The sequence below is a fragment of the Pongo pygmaeus genome, chromosome 19 (assembly GCF_028885625.2).
Source record: "Pongo pygmaeus isolate AG05252 chromosome 19, NHGRI_mPonPyg2-v2.0_pri, whole genome shotgun sequence".
In the NCBI taxonomy this organism is placed as follows: domain Eukaryota; kingdom Metazoa; phylum Chordata; class Mammalia; order Primates; family Hominidae; genus Pongo; species Pongo pygmaeus.
In genome coordinates this window covers 90,922,354-90,940,962 of record NC_072392.2, presented here as the reverse complement: position 1 = coordinate 90,940,962, position 18,609 = coordinate 90,922,354, and the positions used below count along the sequence as shown (strand labels likewise).

At 47.3% G+C, this 18,609-nt stretch overlaps 1 protein-coding gene across 8 annotated transcripts in view; it reads left to right on the top strand.

Moving 5' to 3' along the window:
- SLC39A11 (solute carrier family 39 member 11) overlaps positions 1–18,609 on the top strand; it is a 569,718-nt gene that overhangs the window by 460,342 nt on the left and 90,767 nt on the right. The gene's annotated exons all lie outside the window — the stretch shown is intronic.

Genomic DNA, 18,609 nt, shown 5'->3' with positions numbered 1-18,609 from the left:
TTGACCTGTTGCCGGTGTCTATGGAGACCCATGGTCATCCTCCCAACTCCCCTGGCATTGGCGTTTCCTGCTTTTGTTTGTGGGTTTTAAAGACATTGTTGCTCACTCCTGACAGGCTTAGCCCTAACTTGCTCCACCTTCTCTGCCCAGTCCCTCCATTGCTATATGGCCTTCGCCTCCCGATTTCGTTGCCCTTATTCACTCCTTTGCAATCTGACTTTCATCCGTGTCTTCACTAGCACTTTACTTGCAAAGGTTTCCTTCATTTCCAGACAAATTCACAGACCTTTCCTCATTTCACATCTGTGATCCCAGCAGCTGTTTGAAAGCCGGTTTCAAACCAGCTCTTAGCAGTTCTCTCTCCTCCCTCACCATCCCTGTTTGTGGGCCACCCTGAGCTTGACATTCCTAATCAGAAGACCAGTCCTGGGAGTGTCCCAGTGACACACTGGCCCTGCCTAATTGTTAGGGCTGTCCTGTGGATACAAAAAGGCAGGTTTCATGTAAGGATGGTCTATGTTTCAGGATTGAAGAGACTGATTTAGACTTTTGTTTTTGTGTGTTTAGAAGGCCATCTCGAAGTCTCTTTCTATGCATGCTTGTGTGGGAATTTGTGTATATGCGTGCACACCCACACGGGCATGCTTGCATGTGCACACACCCTTTTGCTCACACCATCGCTGCATTCCTGTACGTGTCTGAAACCACACCTGCACACACTCCTTTTCTCTGCAGCATCACTGCACCCTGCGTGTGTGAGCATTGGTCTGCTCCCAAGGTTGGCTCTGCACTTCCTGCTACTTGCTCCTGGCATGTGTCACCCTGGCTGCTGCCCGGCACCCCTGGTGTTTCTGCTTAGGAGGGAGCCACATGAGGAATCCACTGTCCCATCATTCCAGTGCTTTAATGGTGGAATCTAAATACCCACAGCACCTACCTTTATGATTCCCACACTGTTTCCCTCTCTTCTTTCATCCTTCCTCATCCTCTGTAGCCCAACTGCTAAGTTGAAGCTATAATCTTTTTTTTAAGCTTTCAATTAATTTTTTTAAAAATTTCCATAGGTTTTTGGGGAAGCGACGGTGTTTGGATACATGAGTAAGTTCTTTAGGGGTGATTTGTGAGCTTTTTGGGCACCCGCTACCCGAGCAGTATGCACTGAACCCGATTTGTAGTCTTTTATCCCTCACCCCCTTCCCACCCTTTCCCAAGTCCCCAAAGTCCATTGTATCATTCATATGCCTTTGTATCCTCATAGCTTAGCTCCCACTTATGAATGAGAACATATGATGTTTGGTTTTCCATTCCTGAGTTACTTCACTTAGAATAATAGTCTCCAATCCCATCCAGGTTGCTGCAAATGCCATTAATTCATTCTTTTTTATGGCCGAGTGGTATTCCACTGTGTGTGTGTATATATATACATATATACATATCACAGTTTCTTTATCCACTCGTTGATTGATGGGCATTTGGGCTGGTTCCACATTTTTGCAATTGTGAATTGTGCTGCTATAAACGTGTGCAGGTATTTTTTTTTTTTTTTTTTTTTTGTATAATGACTTTTCCTCTGGGTAGATATCCAGTAGTGGGATTGCTGGATGCAGTGGTAGTTCTACTTATAGTTCTTTAAGGAAATACTTTGAAATGAAATTTCAGATTGTCAGGGAGGGCTGTTAGGGAAACAGACTTGTATAACCCTGGAGAATGCCCTTTCCAACTACGTCAATGTCGGCCCGCCTCCCTGAATGTGCTCTGAAGGTAACAGATCCCCAGACACCTGAGAAAACCCCAGAGAATGAAAAAAAGGGACTGAAGTAAGTAGGACAACCTACCCTGGAGAATACAGGGAGCCCAGGAGACCGAAGAACATAAAAATTCAAAGTGGTATGTTCAGCTGGAGATTCAAGAGCATATTTATCATGCTTATAAAGCAAGAACTGACTGTGATAAAAATGAATAATCAGAGAATAAGAAAGAGTTCTTGAAAATTAATCATATCATATAATTGCCAGATTCTTTTAGAAAGTTAAAAGGATAGATTCATTAGAATATTCTGAATGACAGGCCAAGCTGGTTATCTGGAAGGTTAAGTAGAAGACAATTCTCCAGTTCCCAGACACAAAGTCAAAGATGTAAGGTATGAGTGCAGGTATGCAGGGAAATTTTTCCTGAGCTGAAAAAAAGCACAGCCTTGTAGATTTAAAGGACCCACCTAATGCTGAATAGTGGGAATGGGGAAAATACCCCACTCAGACATAACTTGATGAATCTCAAAATTCTGAAAACAAGCAGTGGCTCATGCCTGTAATCCCAGCACTTTGGGAGACCGAGGTTGGAGGGTCACTTGAGTCCAGGAGTTCGAGACCAGCCTGGGCAACATATGGAGATGTGGTCTCTACAAAAACTAAAAATAAACTAGCTGAGCATGGTGGCTTGCGACTGTGGTCCCAGCTACTCAAGAGGGTGAGGTGGGAAGATTGGTTGGGCCCAGGAGGTCAAGGCTGCAGTGACCCATGATAGCACTGTTGCACTCCAGCCTGGGCCACACAGTGAGACCTATCTTAAAAATCAAAACAATACCACCACCAACAAAAACTCCAGAAACAAAGACGAAAATGTTGAGAGCTTCCAGAGAGAAAAGTCTTCTTAAATACAAGGAAATGAGAATGGAATTAGCATCAGACTTTTCAGCAGCAGCATCAGATACTGGAAGATAATGGAACAATACCCTCAAGACATTGAGCAGACCAGGCACCACGGCTCATGCCTGTAATCCCAGCACTTTGGGAGGCCAAGGCAGCAGGATTACTTGAGCCCAGGAGTTAGAGACAAGCTGAGGCAATAGAGTGAGACCCTGTCTTAAAAATAAATAAAAAGAAAAAAGATATTAAGGCCCGGGCATGGTGGCTCACACCTGTAATCCTAGCACTTTGGGAGGCTGAGGCAGGCGGATCACCTGAGGTCAGGAGTCCGAGACCAGCCTGGCCAACATGGTGAAACCCCATCTCTACTAAAAATACAAAAATTAGCTGGGCGTGGTGGTGTGTACCTGTAATCCCAGCTACCTGGGAGGCTGAGGCAGGAGTTGCTGGAACTTGGGAGGCGGAGGCTGCAGTAAGCCGAGATCACGCCACTGCTCTCCAGCCCGGGTGACAGAGCGAGACTCCGTCTTAAGAAAGAAAAAAAAGAAAAAAGATATTAAGGAGAGGTAACTTGGGATGTAGCATTTTCAGGTCAAGCTATTAAGTCACAGAGAAAAATCAGAATTTTTCTATTCTATGTAAAGGTTCAGAAGTTTATCACCCACACATCCCATAGGAAGTTAAGGAGGCCCCCTGACAAAATGAGGAAGGGACACAAGGGGATAATATGACAGAAGAAAGAGGGCATCACAGATACTGTGTGAGTCCTCTTCTGCGAGACACGTGAGGAGTCAGTGTCACGGTGGCAGGAAGTAGAAGGATGGTTGCCAGGAGCTGTGGGAGCGAGGAGAAGGAGGAATGGGGATCTGGGTTCAGTGGGTGGAGAGTTTCAATTATGCAGGATGAAAAGAGCTCTGGAGCCAGGTGCAGTGGCTCATACCTGTAATCCTAGCACTCTGGGAGGCCAAGGCAGGCGGATCACTCGAGGCCAGGGGTTCGAGACCAGCCTGGCCAACATAACAAAACCCTGTCTCTACCAAAATTACAAAATTAGCCAGGCATAGTGATGCATGGCTGTACTCCCAGCTACTGGGGTCACTGAGGCACAAGAATCGCTTGAATCCAGGAGGCGAAGATTGCAGTGAGCTGAGATCATGCCATTGCACTCCAGCCTGGGCGACAGAGCAAGACTCTGTCTCAAAAAAAAAACAAAGAGCTCTGGAGATGGGTGGTGGCGATGGCTGTACAACAGTGATTGCACTTAATGCCAATGAATGTACACTTAAAAATGAGGAAGATGCTCAATTACATGTTATTCATTCATATTTTATCACAACTAAAAATGGTAATAAGAAAGGGAGGAAGGAAGGAATGAACCTAATTAAAACCTAGACGATGAGAGGATGGGGGCCACGATTCTTAGAACCGTCTTCTTCAAATGGGAAGAGTTTGAAGCCTTAGGATTGTTTTTCCTTACCTTCATATAGCAACCTGATTATATAGAGAATCATATGTTAGCACACCAATATTATACACTCACATTTTTGTTTTGAGACGGAGTCTCACTCTGTCACCCAGGCTGGAGTACAGTGGTGTGATCTTGGCTCTCTGCAACCTCTGCCTTCTGGGCTCAAGTGATTTTCATTCCTCAGCCTCCCAAGTAGCTGGGATTACAGGCGCCCACCACCACGCCCGTCTAATTCTTGTATTTTTAGTAGAGGCGGGGCTTTTGCCATGTTGGCCAGGCTGATCTTGAACTCCTGACCTCAGGTGATCCTCCTGTCTTGGCCTCCCAAAGTGCTGGGATTATAGGCATGAGCCACCATGCACAGTCTCCTGCCTTCTCTTTGAGCTAAGCCATAATGTCGGTTTCTCAGACATCATCTTGGCATGACCAACAAGGCCATGGCCACACGGGGCCCACCCCAAGGCGCCGACAGGCTGCCGTCTGACACCTGAAACCTGACAATTGCTGAACTGGGGTGTGTAAGGAAGGCAGTTATTTTTTTTTTCCTCCATTAACGATCGAAATACTTCTGCTTGTAGGAAAAAATGCCCCTCCCTCCCTCGATACATACGTTGTGGTGTGATGCCTGCCCTCCATGTAGCAAAACATACTAGTGATCTGAGACTTCAGAATCTTTTTCTTGCCTGCATTTTAGAAATACTTTGGTGGGAATCACATATGGCGAGTGATAAATGAACCCGTATCTTAGGTTATTCATCATCCTGAAGGAACTGCCAGAGTCTAATTTTGTTCAAAAGTCCTCCAAGGGAATTAAAAAAAAAAAAAAAAATCCTTTCCTCCAGTTTTTTTAGGCCCTCAAGAACACACAAATTACAAAAACATAAATAAGTCCTCCCCACCCCCACCCCACCTCCAGAGGTATTCCATAGTCAAGCGTGTGCTAGAGTTCATGATGTCCATGTACGGCCTGTGGAATGGGGTGAGGCTCCAATCGCAGGCGACGTAGTTGTGGCCCGAGGTATCTGGCCCTAGGCTGCCTTTCCCTTTGACAAGGCAGTCGGGTCCAACCTGGGACCCACACTGCACGACCTCTTCATGTGAGCTCGGGGGAGGAATAGCAGGGATCAGTGGCCATCCACCTCCTGGGGATGTGAGACCCTCTTGTGGGATAATTCTCAGGGTGACTCTCTTGGCTCCCAAGGGGCACAGAATGGACACCACCCACCTGCTGCAGAGGTTCACCTGATTCCCCGACCCATCTGGCTTGTGCCTTGCCCCAGGAATCCCCAGTCTCTTTGTGGAGAACTCCCGGCATTGATCTTTTCATGAGAGGTGAGAGGCTGGGCCAATGGAGCCTGTGTCTCTTTGTGCGTGTGCTCTCAGCTGCAAGTCTTCCCAGCCAGGAGGGATGTGTGGCTGAATTCCTGGTACGACTTCCATCTAGTGTTTTACGAATCTGAGCCTGGAGTCATAGAGGTGCTTTCAGCCATGCTTTCCCCTCTTCCTCCTAGAATGGTCCACCCGCCTCAGAGGCAGCATTTTCCTAGGATCAGGCAGAGAGATCCCTGTGACCAGTGATTAGAGACCTCCTGCCTTCGGTGTGCAGGGGTGGGGCTGGGGACTGCTCCCACTGACTAGGGTGGGGTGGCACTTAGCAAAGCCTCCATCTGCAGTCCCGGTTTCCCAAGGGGACCAGAGAGCCTGCCCACCTCTGCTGCCCAGGGCCCACTTATCACAGGATAGGCTTGTCTTGGGAAAAATAATTCCCTTCTGATCACACTACTCATTGCCTCATGCTTCCTTCGTCCTGTGTCCTCATATTTACAGAGCTGCTTAGGTTGTCCCTGCTTTCTAAGCCTCCCAGAGGACTTTGTTGTGAACATACAAGGTTCCCCAGAACATAACCCTGTCCACTTTCATACAGTGAATCTGTCAGATCCAGACACTTCCCTGCCTGCCGTGGACTTTGGACGTAGAGAGAGGAAGCCCAGTGGCCAGGTGATTGGTGAGGCTCTGACTTCGGAGTCAAGGAACTTTGCTACAGGGTTGCAAGCTTTTCTACACCACGGCTTCATTGGTGGAACAGAGTCTTTGGGAGCAACAGATAGCAGCCCTCCCCACTCAAAGGGCACAGGGATTTCATGATAATTCCCTGTTGGGCAAAGCAGAGGGAATCTTGAGTTTTTGTGTCTTCCAAGATGGCAGCTCTTCTGACGGCAGTTTCCGCCACTGAGTCAGAACCTACCTGACCTGCCTCTTTGCTTCTGCTCAGTCCCTTGACCTCAAAACTAACAAATCCCTTGGTTATGAGCAATTATTCATTAAATAAATAAATAAAAACCAACAACTGCGTGTGCTCAGCTCGGCAGAAAGAGGCCTGGAGAGTAGACCGCGGTGCCCTTTCTGGCCCCTCTCCCGCACCTGGTCTGTCCTTGGGCCTGCAGAGATACTTCTTCAGATTCAGGGCAAACCCAGGTGTGGACGACCGTGGTGCAAGGTCAGGGGGAGTTGGCTAGAGGCATGCATCTGGGCGTGACACGGAGCTTGTTGGTTGGAACAGCACGGAATCTTCCATGCCAATATAGGCATTCTCTCCCTTTTTCTCTGAGGAAACACAGAGATCTGATCTTTGTCTGGTTATTGAGAACTAAAGCAAATTGAAATTGACTCCGAGATGTGGGTATTTAACCAGATGCCTTCACCTGTTGTTTGAAGATGTGGCTGTCTGTCTTCAGTCATACAAACGAGGCGCTGGCTGTGTCTCCGCAGTCTGCTGGAGTCAGGCTCAACTCTAAGTCGGCAGCCATGACTGGAGAATAGCATTTTCTGGGTCTGTCACTGTTCAGAGGGATCCCAACGTGAAACAATCGGATATGCCAAAAAAGCACACTTGTCAACATTAATTAGGAAGTAGTTATTTTAGTTACAAAGGGGATTCATGTTAGAGTATCTTCAATTGTCAATATTTCTTAATAAACAGTAGGATATGACTTTATTGATAAGAATTTTTTTGAGATGGAGTCTCCCTCTATTGCCCAGGCTGGAGGGCAATGGCGCGATCTCGGCTCACTGTAACCTCCACCTCCCATGTTCAAGCGATTCTCCAGCCTAACCCTCCCAAGTAGCTGGGACTACAGGCTCCCACCACCATGCCCAGCTAATTTTTGTATTTTTAGGAGAGACGGGGTTTTCCCACGTTGGCTAGGCTAGTCTTGAACTCCTGACCTCAGGTGATCCACCCGCCTCAGCCTCCCAAAATGCTGGGATTACAGGCGTGAGCCACTGCACCTGGCTTTATTTATAAGAATTTGATTTAAAGTCAACTTTTCTAGAACACCTCTATTTTTCATCTTTCCCCACATGTATCTTTTTCCAATATAAATAGCAGGATTAGTAATCCACACTAGAAAACTGCATCAAACTACTTCTTCAAGAAAATAAGTTGGTAAATTTCCATCCTTTATACAGCCTCCAACGACTCCACAGGGATTCCTTGGCAATAATACCTGGCTGGTTCTACCAACATTTGGTTTAATAATTGTGTAATATGATCAGAGTTCTTGCCTTCTTGGTTTTGCTTCCTGCTAGACCTTTGCAACAAAAGACAGGCCATGCAGGGTTATCGGCACATCGCCAGCCAGCTAGTCTCCCCAGAAGGCTCAGCTAAGTTTTGGGGCTCAGAGTGAGAATGAAGACAGCAGCCCTGCCCCGTGGTGTGTCTAATCCTGTGCATCAGCTCTCCTGATAGACTGTGGCCAGGAAATCCCTGCTGCAGTGCTACGTGACATTGCTCCCGTCCCTAGTGTGTTATCCTCTCCCAGTTTAGTGACAGTTCCCAGACAGGCTGGGACAGACAAGGAATCAAAGCTGAGCTTGTCCTTGGCCAGGCACGGTGGCTCATGCCTGTAATTCCAGCACTTTGGGAAGGCGAGGTGGGCAGATCACCTGAGATCAGGAGTTCAAGACCAGCCTGGCCAACATGGTGAAATCCTGTCTCTACTAAAAATACAAAAATTAGCTGGGTGCAGTGGTGTGCACTTGTAGTCCCAGCTACTTGGGAGGCGGAAGTTGCAGTCAACTGAGATTGCACCACTGCACTCCAGCTTGGGTGACAGAGTGAGATTCTGTCTCAAATGGAAAAATTAAATAAATCTGAGCTTGTCCAGCACCTCAGAGGCTCCTGATGCAGCTGGAGGTGGGCACACCCTTTCCCCAAGGCCCCCATTGTCCACTCCAGCAATAGACGTTTCAACATGTTTTGTTTTTAGTTTTGTTTATTAAATTAGAGACAGAGTCTTGCTCTGTCACCCAGGCTGAAGTGCAGTGGTGCAATCATAGCTCACTGCAGCCTTGACCTCCTGGCTTAAACGATCCTCCCTGCTTAGCCTCCTGAGTAGCTAGTACCACAGGTTCATGCCACCACACCCAGCCATTTTTTTTGTGTGTGGTAGGGACAGGGTTTCTCTATGTTGTCCTGACTGGTCTCGAACTCTTGGCCTCAAGTGATCCTCCCTTCTCATCCTCCCTAGTAGCTGGGACTATAGGTGCACACCACCACACCCAGCTATTTTTTTTTTTTTTTTTTTTTTGAGACGGAGTCTTGCTCTGTCACCCAGGCTGGAGTGCAGTGGCGCTATCTTGGCTCACTGCAAGCTATGCCTCCCAGGTTCACACCATTCTCCTGTCTCAGCCTCCCAAGTAGCTGGGACTACAGGCACCCACTACCATGCCCGGCTAATTTTTTGTATTTTTAGTAGAGATGGGGTTTCACTGTGGTCTTGATCTCCTGACCTCGTGATCTGCCCGCCTCGGCCTCCCAAAGTGCTGGGATTACAGGCATGAGCCACCGCGCCTGGGCAATTTTTAAATTTTTTCTAGAGATGGGGTCTTGCTATGTTGCCCAGGCTGGTCTTGAACTGGGCTCAAGAGATCTTCCTGCCTCAGCCTCCCAAATTGCTGGGATTACAGGTGTGAGCCACCACACCTGGCCCCTCAACGTGGTTATTTTTCTGTCTTTTAGTGAGTGCCTTTTGGGACCTGAGAATGTACATGTGGATGTTCAGCCTTGCTCCTAGAACTGAGTCCATATTTACTGGTGAAATGTCATCTCGCCTGAGGGATGTTATGAGGCTACCTGCCCTGTTCTTCCTAACCCACCTTCTCTCCCCATCCCAGTCATCCCTGACTGAGGAGTAGCTTCAGAGAACACTCCTCATGAAGAGAAGGATGCCCTTGACCTTCCTTTAGTTTCTTTCTCATATGTTTCAAAGCCCTCCTCTCTCAAGCAAATTTTTGCCTCTTACCTAAATCCATCTAATGGTAATTTAAGTCATTTTTGTCTTACTCTGTCTTTAGGGGAGATGGAAATGAATAAGCCATCCCACAACTCGTCATTTCTCCACCTTTGGGGTTTGTTGGTGGTGGTAGTGGTGGTGGTAGTGGCTGTGTTTAATATTTATTAAGCCTCTACAGGGTCTTATCTGCTTATCTTAATTTAAATACTTTTTTAAATCAAGGAGGAAAAGTTGTAGCATCACCGCTTATTTTCTGCGTGGCCTTTGCATTGATATTTTCTAGACTTCTTCTGGCTATAACTTCTAAAACTGATACTATGAGTGCTTAAACCAGAGGCTCAGCTGGAGAACAAATGGCGTGGAACAGAGAGATTTAGTGACATCCACATAATGCCCTAAGAGACAAAGAATTAATGGTACAGGCACAGGATGGAGAATGGTGGCTTCACAACAGCACACAGGGAAAGACTGAGCTTTTAGTTAGCCTGTGAGCCCAGAAGGGATCCCCTGTGAGAAAACCACCCAAGAGGAATGCATTCATGAGCTGCCATGAGGTCTGGGTCAAGTCCGGAACAAGGGGAATGACAGTCCTGGAGTTCCTACCCCTGGTCTTACCACCCTGAAACAACTGTATCCTATTTAGAAGCCCCTCTCATACTGAGATGATCTGACAGCTGGGCCCACATCCCAGGGAGCATAGTCCGGCAGGAAGAGAAGAATGTCCCCACGGCACCTCTGAGTGGGCCATTTCTGCCCCAGCAGTGGGCTCTGCCAAACCAAGGGGATTGCACTTCTCAAGCTACCCTGTACAGGTGCCCCTTCCCATCCACTCATTACCAATGCCCATAAATGTCAGGTGATGTGGTCTGAACATTTGTGTTTCTCAAAAATGTGTGAGGCCAGGTGCAGTGGCTCACGCCTGTAATCCCAGCACTCTGGGAGGCTGAGGCAGGCAGATCGCTTGAGGTCAGGAGTTCAAGATCAGCCTGGCCAACATGGTGAAACTCCATCTCTACTAGAAATACAAAAATTAGCCAGGCCTGGTGGTGCGCACCTGTAATCCCAGCTACTCAGGAGGTTGAGGCGGGAGAATCGTTTGAACCAGGGAGGTGGAGGTTGCAGTAAGCTGAGATTGTGCCACTGCACTCCAGCCTGGGCAACAGAGCAAGACTGCATCTCAAAAAAAAAAAAAAAAGAAAAGATGTGTATGCTGAGATCCTAACCCCCAATGTGATGGTATCAGGAAGCGAGGCTTTGGGGAAGTGATTAGGTCTTGAGATTGGAGCCCTCATGAGTGGATTAATGCCCGTATAAAAAAGGCCCGAGAGAGAGGCCCCCTCACCCTTCCTGTCATATGAGGTCACAGCAAGGAACCCCCCATCTGTGAACCAGGAAGCTGGCCCTCACCAGACACCAAATCTGTGGGCACCTTGATCTCAGACTTCTCAGCCTCCAGAACTGGGCAAGAAGACTGCAAGCTCCACCCCATGCCCTCAAAACTAAGAGCTGCTTATGGCTCCATTGAAAGAGAAAACACTTGTTTTTCATTGTTTGCTTTCCTAGCACTGACTTAAACTCTAAGAGTGTTCTATTAATATAATAGTTTAATTTTTTTTTTTTTTTTCTGCAAGTATCCCTCATTGGGAGAGAAGAAAAGTAACATTTGGCAACCTCTGAAGACATCTTTGTCACAACTGGGACAGGAGGTGCTACTGGCATCTAGTGAGTAGAGGCCAGGGATGCTGCAAAACACCCTGCAGTGGCCAGGATAGTCCCCGACAATCAAATGTCAATAGTGAGGAACCCTGAACAGGCCCTGTCAGGTACATTTCATTTGACATAGTCATCCTGTAAGCAAAGTAGCATTATCCCCCTTTCATTTTTGCAAGAACCTTAAATAATAAACTAAGATTTGAGCCTGGGTTTATCTCAACCAAAGCCCATGCCATTTTTGTCATTGTTTCCCACAGAGGAGGCCATGCAGGGAGTTGCAAGGGCAATGCGGAGGTGGAGAGAGGCAGGCACAGCCGCCTTCCAGCCCCAGGAGGAGGTTGGAGCGAGCTCCTTCCGCTTTGGTGCTTATGTTCAAGTTTGTCCTCCAGACTCTGCCTCACCCTGCGTTCAGTCGGACTTACTAACCCAGGCCAGGCAGTTCATTTTCCCTGAGCTAATGGCAGCAGCTGTGTAAAGGGGCAAGAACTTATTCACAGTATGAGTTGGGTTTCTTCTATTTGCACTCCAGGTGGGACACCGGGGGCATGAGCACCAGTCGGCATTTTTCCTCCTTTCCTTTTCCCCCCAGTGAGTTCTTTCTACCGTCTGTTGATCTTCAGTGTCGGCCTGAATTCTCGTTTTGGTGTTCCTTCTGCATGCATAACTAACGTGTCCTGCCTTCTCATGAGCTTAGCTCTCAGGAATCACCTCTGTTTCCAGACACGGTAACAAATACATTGTCTTCCCCCAGGACCTCTTCCTGTTTCTCTTCCTAAATCCAGGGGGAAAGGGGGCTGATGTCTCCTAAGGCAGCGTGGAGTTGTGGTTCTGTCCCCCCAGGGCCACTGGAGACCTGAGAGAAAGGACCTGTTCCTTTGCAAACCATCACAGAATGCTCATTTGTGAACTTTTGTCCGCTGCTACTGGCCTGGCCCGAGGTACAGGATGGGCCGGAGGGAAAATGCATTCCCTTTGCTCCAAACCTCTTCAGGGTACAGAGACTCAGTTGCCAGTGTTCACTACCCATGGGGCCATGTTGTAGCTGGGGGAAAGCTGCAAGCAAAATGGGCAGCAGAGGTCGCTTGGGGGCAGGAAACAATGAGAGACTGCGGTTCACGGCCCAGCTCTAGCCCCCCAGCTGGGTCACCTAGGGTAGGCCCTTTTCTTCATCTGCTCACTGGGTGCTCCCTTCCCCAACCTCCCAAAGCTGTTGTGAGCATTTATGTAAGTCAGCAAGCTCAGGCTGCGAGCTAAACTACTCCAAGCGATTGTTTTGCTAATTAGCACGGGTCCTAGTACTCTGGGCTGCACTATTATTTGCATTAAAATGACTAATTAGAAGAAAATTTTTTGGGCATTTTGAAAACATGGCTCCTCCTTTGGCATGTTTAATTGTGATATTTGACAGACATCCTTGCAGTTTAAGATGACACTTTTAAAATAAATTATCTGCTAATGATGACTTGAGCCCTGACACTCAATGGGAGAATCAGCAGAACCTGTAGGATCTTATTTGGAATTGATATTCTCTATTATAATTTTATTCCTATTTATTTTTAAATTTTCTTTTTGTTTCACTGGAAAGGAAAGATGATGCTCAGTTTTAAATGTTAAAAGTGTACAAGCTGCTTTGTTACAACAAAACTAAATGTGTACACAAAGGAAAAAAACAAAAGAAAATTTTTAACAAAAGACTCAACCAGCTGTTGTTTATGGTTTTAGAAAGTGAATTTTCTGAAAGGGAGGGATATGCCTGTCTAGTGTCAGGAAGTAGTTTGCTTGGTTTCTCCCCAAAGGTCCCTGGTGAAGATCTGTGCCTTGCAGACCCACCGTTACTGATGGTCTCGCGTGTGTTAGTGCCAGACAAGGTTGAGAACAGCAGGCTTGTAAATACCGCACTCCTCAAAGGCAGGACACTGGCCAGGTGGCAGCAGGTCAGATGTTCTCCAAGTTCATATTCTCATGACCTTAGACACAGGTAGCTCCTACAACTCGGGCTGCACAAACGAGGCTGCCTCCTCCCTAATGGAAAGGATGTCAGAAACCCTTAGGCATACCCATCGCAGCCTGCCCTGAAATTCAGCTCTCACCAGTGTCAGCCATCTCACGTAGGATACTCTTTTTTTTTTTTGAGATGGAGTCTCACAGTGTCGCCCAGGCTGGAGTGCCGTGGTGCGATCTTGGCTCACTGCAACCTCTGCCTCCCGGGTTCAAGCGATTCTCCTGCCTCAGCCTCCCTAGTAGCTGGGATTACAGGTGCGAGCCACCACACCCAGCTAATTTTTTGTATTTTTAGTAGAGACGAGGTTTCACCATGTTGGCCAGTCTGATCTTGAGCTCCTGACCTCAAGCAATTCGCCCACCTCGGCCTCCCAAAGTGCTGGGATTACAGGAGCGGCAGCCACCGCACCCGTCTGGGTACTCATTCTTGCCTACCTCTTTTTGATGATGTTGCATCCATCAGGCAAACCTTAAAATATTGAACACGGATCCACACCCCTTTCTGACACTTGAGTTGTGGCTTTCATCGTATCTACTCCTGGAGTGATGAAGGACCAACACCCTGGGCCTCGGACTCAGAACCCACCTGTGTCTCTCCGACCAGCTCCCATCACCTTCCCTCTCTGATCTGTGGACTGGAGGTGACAGTTCCCACCTATATTTGAATTAGTCATTTTAATGCAAATACTAGTGCTTCACATTAGGCCTCTAGGCTCCAAATTAGGCTTCCTCTTCAAGATCCTAATCTCTCTGTGATTCTTTGCCTCGGGAAATGGGGGACTGATGGCCCTTTCTATGCTAGACACTGGGCTGTAAGCCTTATACCTGCAGTGAAATTATAAAAAGTTACAATTTATCAAAAATTATACCCACAAACACAGATCATATATGGTGCCACTCACAGTGAAGAGAAATGTAAGCAAACATAAAGATGCAGTGTTAGCCTATAATCTCAGCACTTTGAGGGGCTGAGGCAGGAGGATGGCTTCAGGCTAGGAGTTCAAGATCAGCCTGGACAACTTAGTGAGACCATCTCTATGAAAAACTTTTTTAAAAATTAAAACATTTTTAAATGATATAATATTAAGTCATAACTACATAGAATTAACTACAGCCCACTGTACTACTGTAACAATTTTGTAGCTACCTCCTGTTGCTTGTTGCAGTGAGCTCAAGTGTTGTGGGTGTCTGCTTAAAAGGCCTTGTTGGGTGGGGTGCGGTGGCTCATGCCTGTAATCCCAGCACTTTGGAAGGCCAAAGCGGGCAGATCACCTGAGGTCAGGAGTTCGAGACCAGCCTGAGCAACATGGAGAAACCCCGTCTCTACTAAAAATACAAAATTAGCCAGGCATGGTGGCGCCTGCCTGTAATCCCAGCTACTCGGGAGGCTGAGGCAGGAGAATCGCTTGAACCCGGGAGGCAGAGGTTGCGGTGAGCCGAGATTGCGCCATTGCACTCCAGCCTGAGCAACAAGAGTGAAACTCCGTCCCAAATAAAAATAAAAAATAAAAATAGAAAAAAAAGCCTTGTGACACTGAGCATCTCCTCATGAGCAGTTCATCTCTGCAGTGAATTGCATATTACCGTAAAAAGTGATCTCTCTCAGTTCTCACGTAGTTTTCATCATGTTTAGTGCAATACCGTAAACCTTGAATAACACCCTGGGACCCATACAAAGTACCATTAGGGATGCTGGAAGTGCTCCCAAGAAGCAGAAAAAAGTCATGACGTTATAAGAAAAAAATGAACTTGCTTGATATGTACCGCAGTTTGAAGTCTGCAGCTATGGGAGCCTGCCATTTCAGACAGACAACTCCTCTTTATAAACAGACAATGTAAACATACGGTCTTGATAAATACAGTACAGCACTGTAAATGTATTTTCTCTTCCTTATGATTTTCTTAACATTAAGAAATTCTGGCCGGGCGCGGTAGCTTACGCCTGTAATCCCAGCACTTTGGGAGGCTGAGGCGGGCAGATCACGAGGTGAGGAGATCGAGACCATCCTGGCTAACACAGTGTGAAACCCTGTCTCTACTAAAAAATGCAAAAAATAAGCCGGGCATGGTGGCAGGTGCCTGTAGTCCCAGCCACTCGGGAGGCTGAGGTAGGAGAATGGTGTGAACCCAGGAGGTGGAGCTTGCAGTGAGCTGAAGTGGCGCCACTGCACTCCAGCCTGGGCGACAGAGAGAGACTCCGTCTCAAAAAAACCAAAAAAAACAAAAAAAAAAGAAAAGAAAAGAAAAGAAATTCTGTCTAGCTTGCTTTACTGTAAGAATATAAGAAGTGTTATCTAGCTTACTTTCTTGTAAGAATACCGTATATAATATATATAGCACAAAAAATATGTGTCAATTGACTTTATGTTCTTGGTAAGGTCAATATTAGACTATTAGTAATGTTTCTGGGGGAGTTTAAAGTTATATGTGGGTTTTCAACTGTGCAAGGGATTGGCACCCCTAATCCCTGCATTGTTCAAGAGTCAACTGTAAATAAAAAATAATTTTTTAAAATGCGTATCGATTTTAAAGCCTGGTTGCTCTGGTGGTGCTGACTCCAGCCAGCCACCTTCAGCCTCAGAGCTGTTAAAGGGAGGGTTTTGGAGCCTTCTCTGCGGGCTGCTAGGGTGTGCACGTGCATGCTGAGAGGCCAGGCCCAGAAGGCTTGATGCTGCTGTCTGGTTTTGGAAAGACCTCCCTCTGACTGCCTGGCTTCTGAATCTGACAGTGGCCCAAGAGTCACAGTGGCTGATCTCTGGGGTTTCCTCCACCTCTGTTGTCCCAGGACTCTGTGTCCTGACATTGGTTGTTATAAAAATTCTTATAAGTGGAAAGATACCTGGTAGGGAATCAGAATCCCAGATTCTCACTGGGTGCAGTGGCTCATGCCTGTAATCCCAGCACTTTGGGAGGCTGAGCCAGACAGATCACTTGAGGTCAGGGGTTCAAGACCAGCCTGGCCAACATGGTGAAACCCCGTCGCTACTAAAAGTACAAAAATTAGCTGGGCATGGTGGTGCATGCCTGTAGTCCCGCTACTTGGGAGGCTGAGGCAGGAGAATCACTTGAACCCAGGAGGTGGAGGTTGCAGTGAGCCGAGATCGCACCACCGCGCTCCAACCTGGGCAACAAAGTGAGACTCCATCTAAAAAAAAAAAAAAAAATCCCAAATTCTCCACCTGCAGCTTACAGTGATCACAGCTATCCCATCAGGACCCCGCAGGAGATCAAGCACAAAGGGTAAAATTAGGCAAAAAAAAAAAGAACACCTTATTCCTTAGCAGGATCTTTGGGCTCCAGACCCCATTGCGGTCTCTTGTTGAGCCAGACTGCATCACAGGTGAGCGCTTTCACCTGAACATGGGATAAGTCTCCACTGCCTTCTTGTCCCCAGGTGTCTCCTGGAGTCAGTGTCACAATTCCAGCATCCTGGACCCACTTAAAACAGACAGGACACAAGGAAGAAATGGGCTATACTAAGAGGCAATGAATCAAAAGAAAACGAGTTCCTCTCACTCAGTCGATTTTTATATCTTCCTTCTTCTTAAAAAAAAGTTCGAATTTAACCCCCAAAGCCCTTGGCCTTGTTCCTGAACAGTGGTGGTAATTCAGTAGTTCTCCTTCGTGTTTGGATCAAGGGGAATCACTGCCCTCTTCACAGATGTCAGAAGCGTCCTGACTCTGTGCTTCCACTCCTTTGGTCCACGGCCACTGGGTCAGGTCCATTTCTTTCCGTGACCCTCGCTGCTCCATCAGATACACGCAGATCAGCATCATCCTCCCACATCTGATCCCTAGGCGAGTGGGTGGTGAACTTGGCAAGCCCATGTACCACAGGAAAGGACGTGAAAACCCATCTTGTCTAGCCCCACGCTGCACGCTCAACTCCAGCCACCCCATCAGTGTAGACCGCATCTGTCTGCACCATTTGAGGGTGGTTCCTTTGAAAGCTGGAATGTTCTTCAAAGGGCAGTCATATAAAAATGCTTGCTTGGCCGGGCGCGGTGGCTCACGCCTCTAATCCCAGCACTTTGGGAGGCCGAGGCGGGTGGATCACGACATCGGGAGATCGAGACTATCTTGGCTAACACGGTGAAAGCCCGTCTCTATTAAAAATACAAAAAATTAGCCGGGCGTGGTGGTGGACGCCTGTAGTCCCAGCTACTCGGGAGACTGAGGCAGGAGAATGGTGTGAACCTGGAAGGCGGAGCTTGTAGTGAGCTGAGATTGTGCCACTGCACTGCAGACTGGGTGACAGAGCAAGACTCTGTTCTCAATAAAAAATTAAAAAATAAAAATAAAAATGCATGCTGGTGGTGGTGATCATGCCACCCCTCCTCCTTTGCTGCTAACAAGACCCCAGTTTATTTGGATGGTGGTTCCCTTGATTTCAGGGAGCATGGGCAGGGTATACTCTTTTCCAGCCCCAGAGAGGGATCGAGACTGGCCTCAATTGGTCCTGGAGTCTCACTATTTGGGGCCTGAGGCTGCGATGGATCCAGGGATGGGCGTTTGCTCCTGTTCTGGCCAAAGAGGTATGAGGGATGCCGGGAAAGGCGTTCCTTCCAGAGTAATGAGACAAAGACTTGATAAAGAAAGGTTTCTACCTTTCTACTTTCTTCTTGCCTAGGATGTAATTGAGATGTCTGGAGGTAGCACAGTCACTTTGCAACTATGAGGACCTAATGGTGAGAATGAAGGAAAAAAAAAAGAAAACTAAAGACGCCTGTGTCTGCAGTGACATCATTGGGCTGCCGTATCAACCTTGGACTTTCTGTTGCACGAGCTAATAAATAAAGCCCTGTGTGTTTAGGCCAGGGGTTATGAAAGGTCCGGATAGTAAATATTTTAGGTTTCAGGCCATACGGTTTCTGTCCCAGCTACTCAACTGTGCTAATGTACTATGAAACCCACCGTAAACAATTCATCAGCCAATGAGCATGGCTGTGTGCCTATACAACTTCATTTACAGACACTCAAATTTGAATTTTATGTAATTTGCTTTTTCTTTTTTTTTTTTTTTTTAAGACACAGTCTCACTTTGTCACCCAGGCTGGAGTGCGGTGGCACACTCTTGGCTCCCTGCAACCTCCGCCTCCTGTGTTCGAGTGATTCTCCTGCCTCAGCCTCTCGAGTAGCTGGGATTACAGGTGTGCACCTTCATGCCCTGCTAACTCTCGTATTTTTAGTAGAGATGGGATTTCACCATGTTGACCAGGCCGATCTCGAACTCCTGACCTCAGGTGATCTGCCTATCTCGGCCTCCCAGTGTGCTAGCATTACAAGCTTGAGCCACCGTGCCTGGCCAAATTTTATATAATTTTCACATGTCATGAAATAGTCATTGTTTTTTCAATTACTTAAAAAATACAAAAATCATTCCTAGGTTGCAGGCCATAGAGAAGCAGCCATTTGGCCCCCATGCCTTAGTTTCCCTGGGTTTAAGCTGCTGTTAGGATGATTTTCTGTGACTGGCAACCTCATGCAG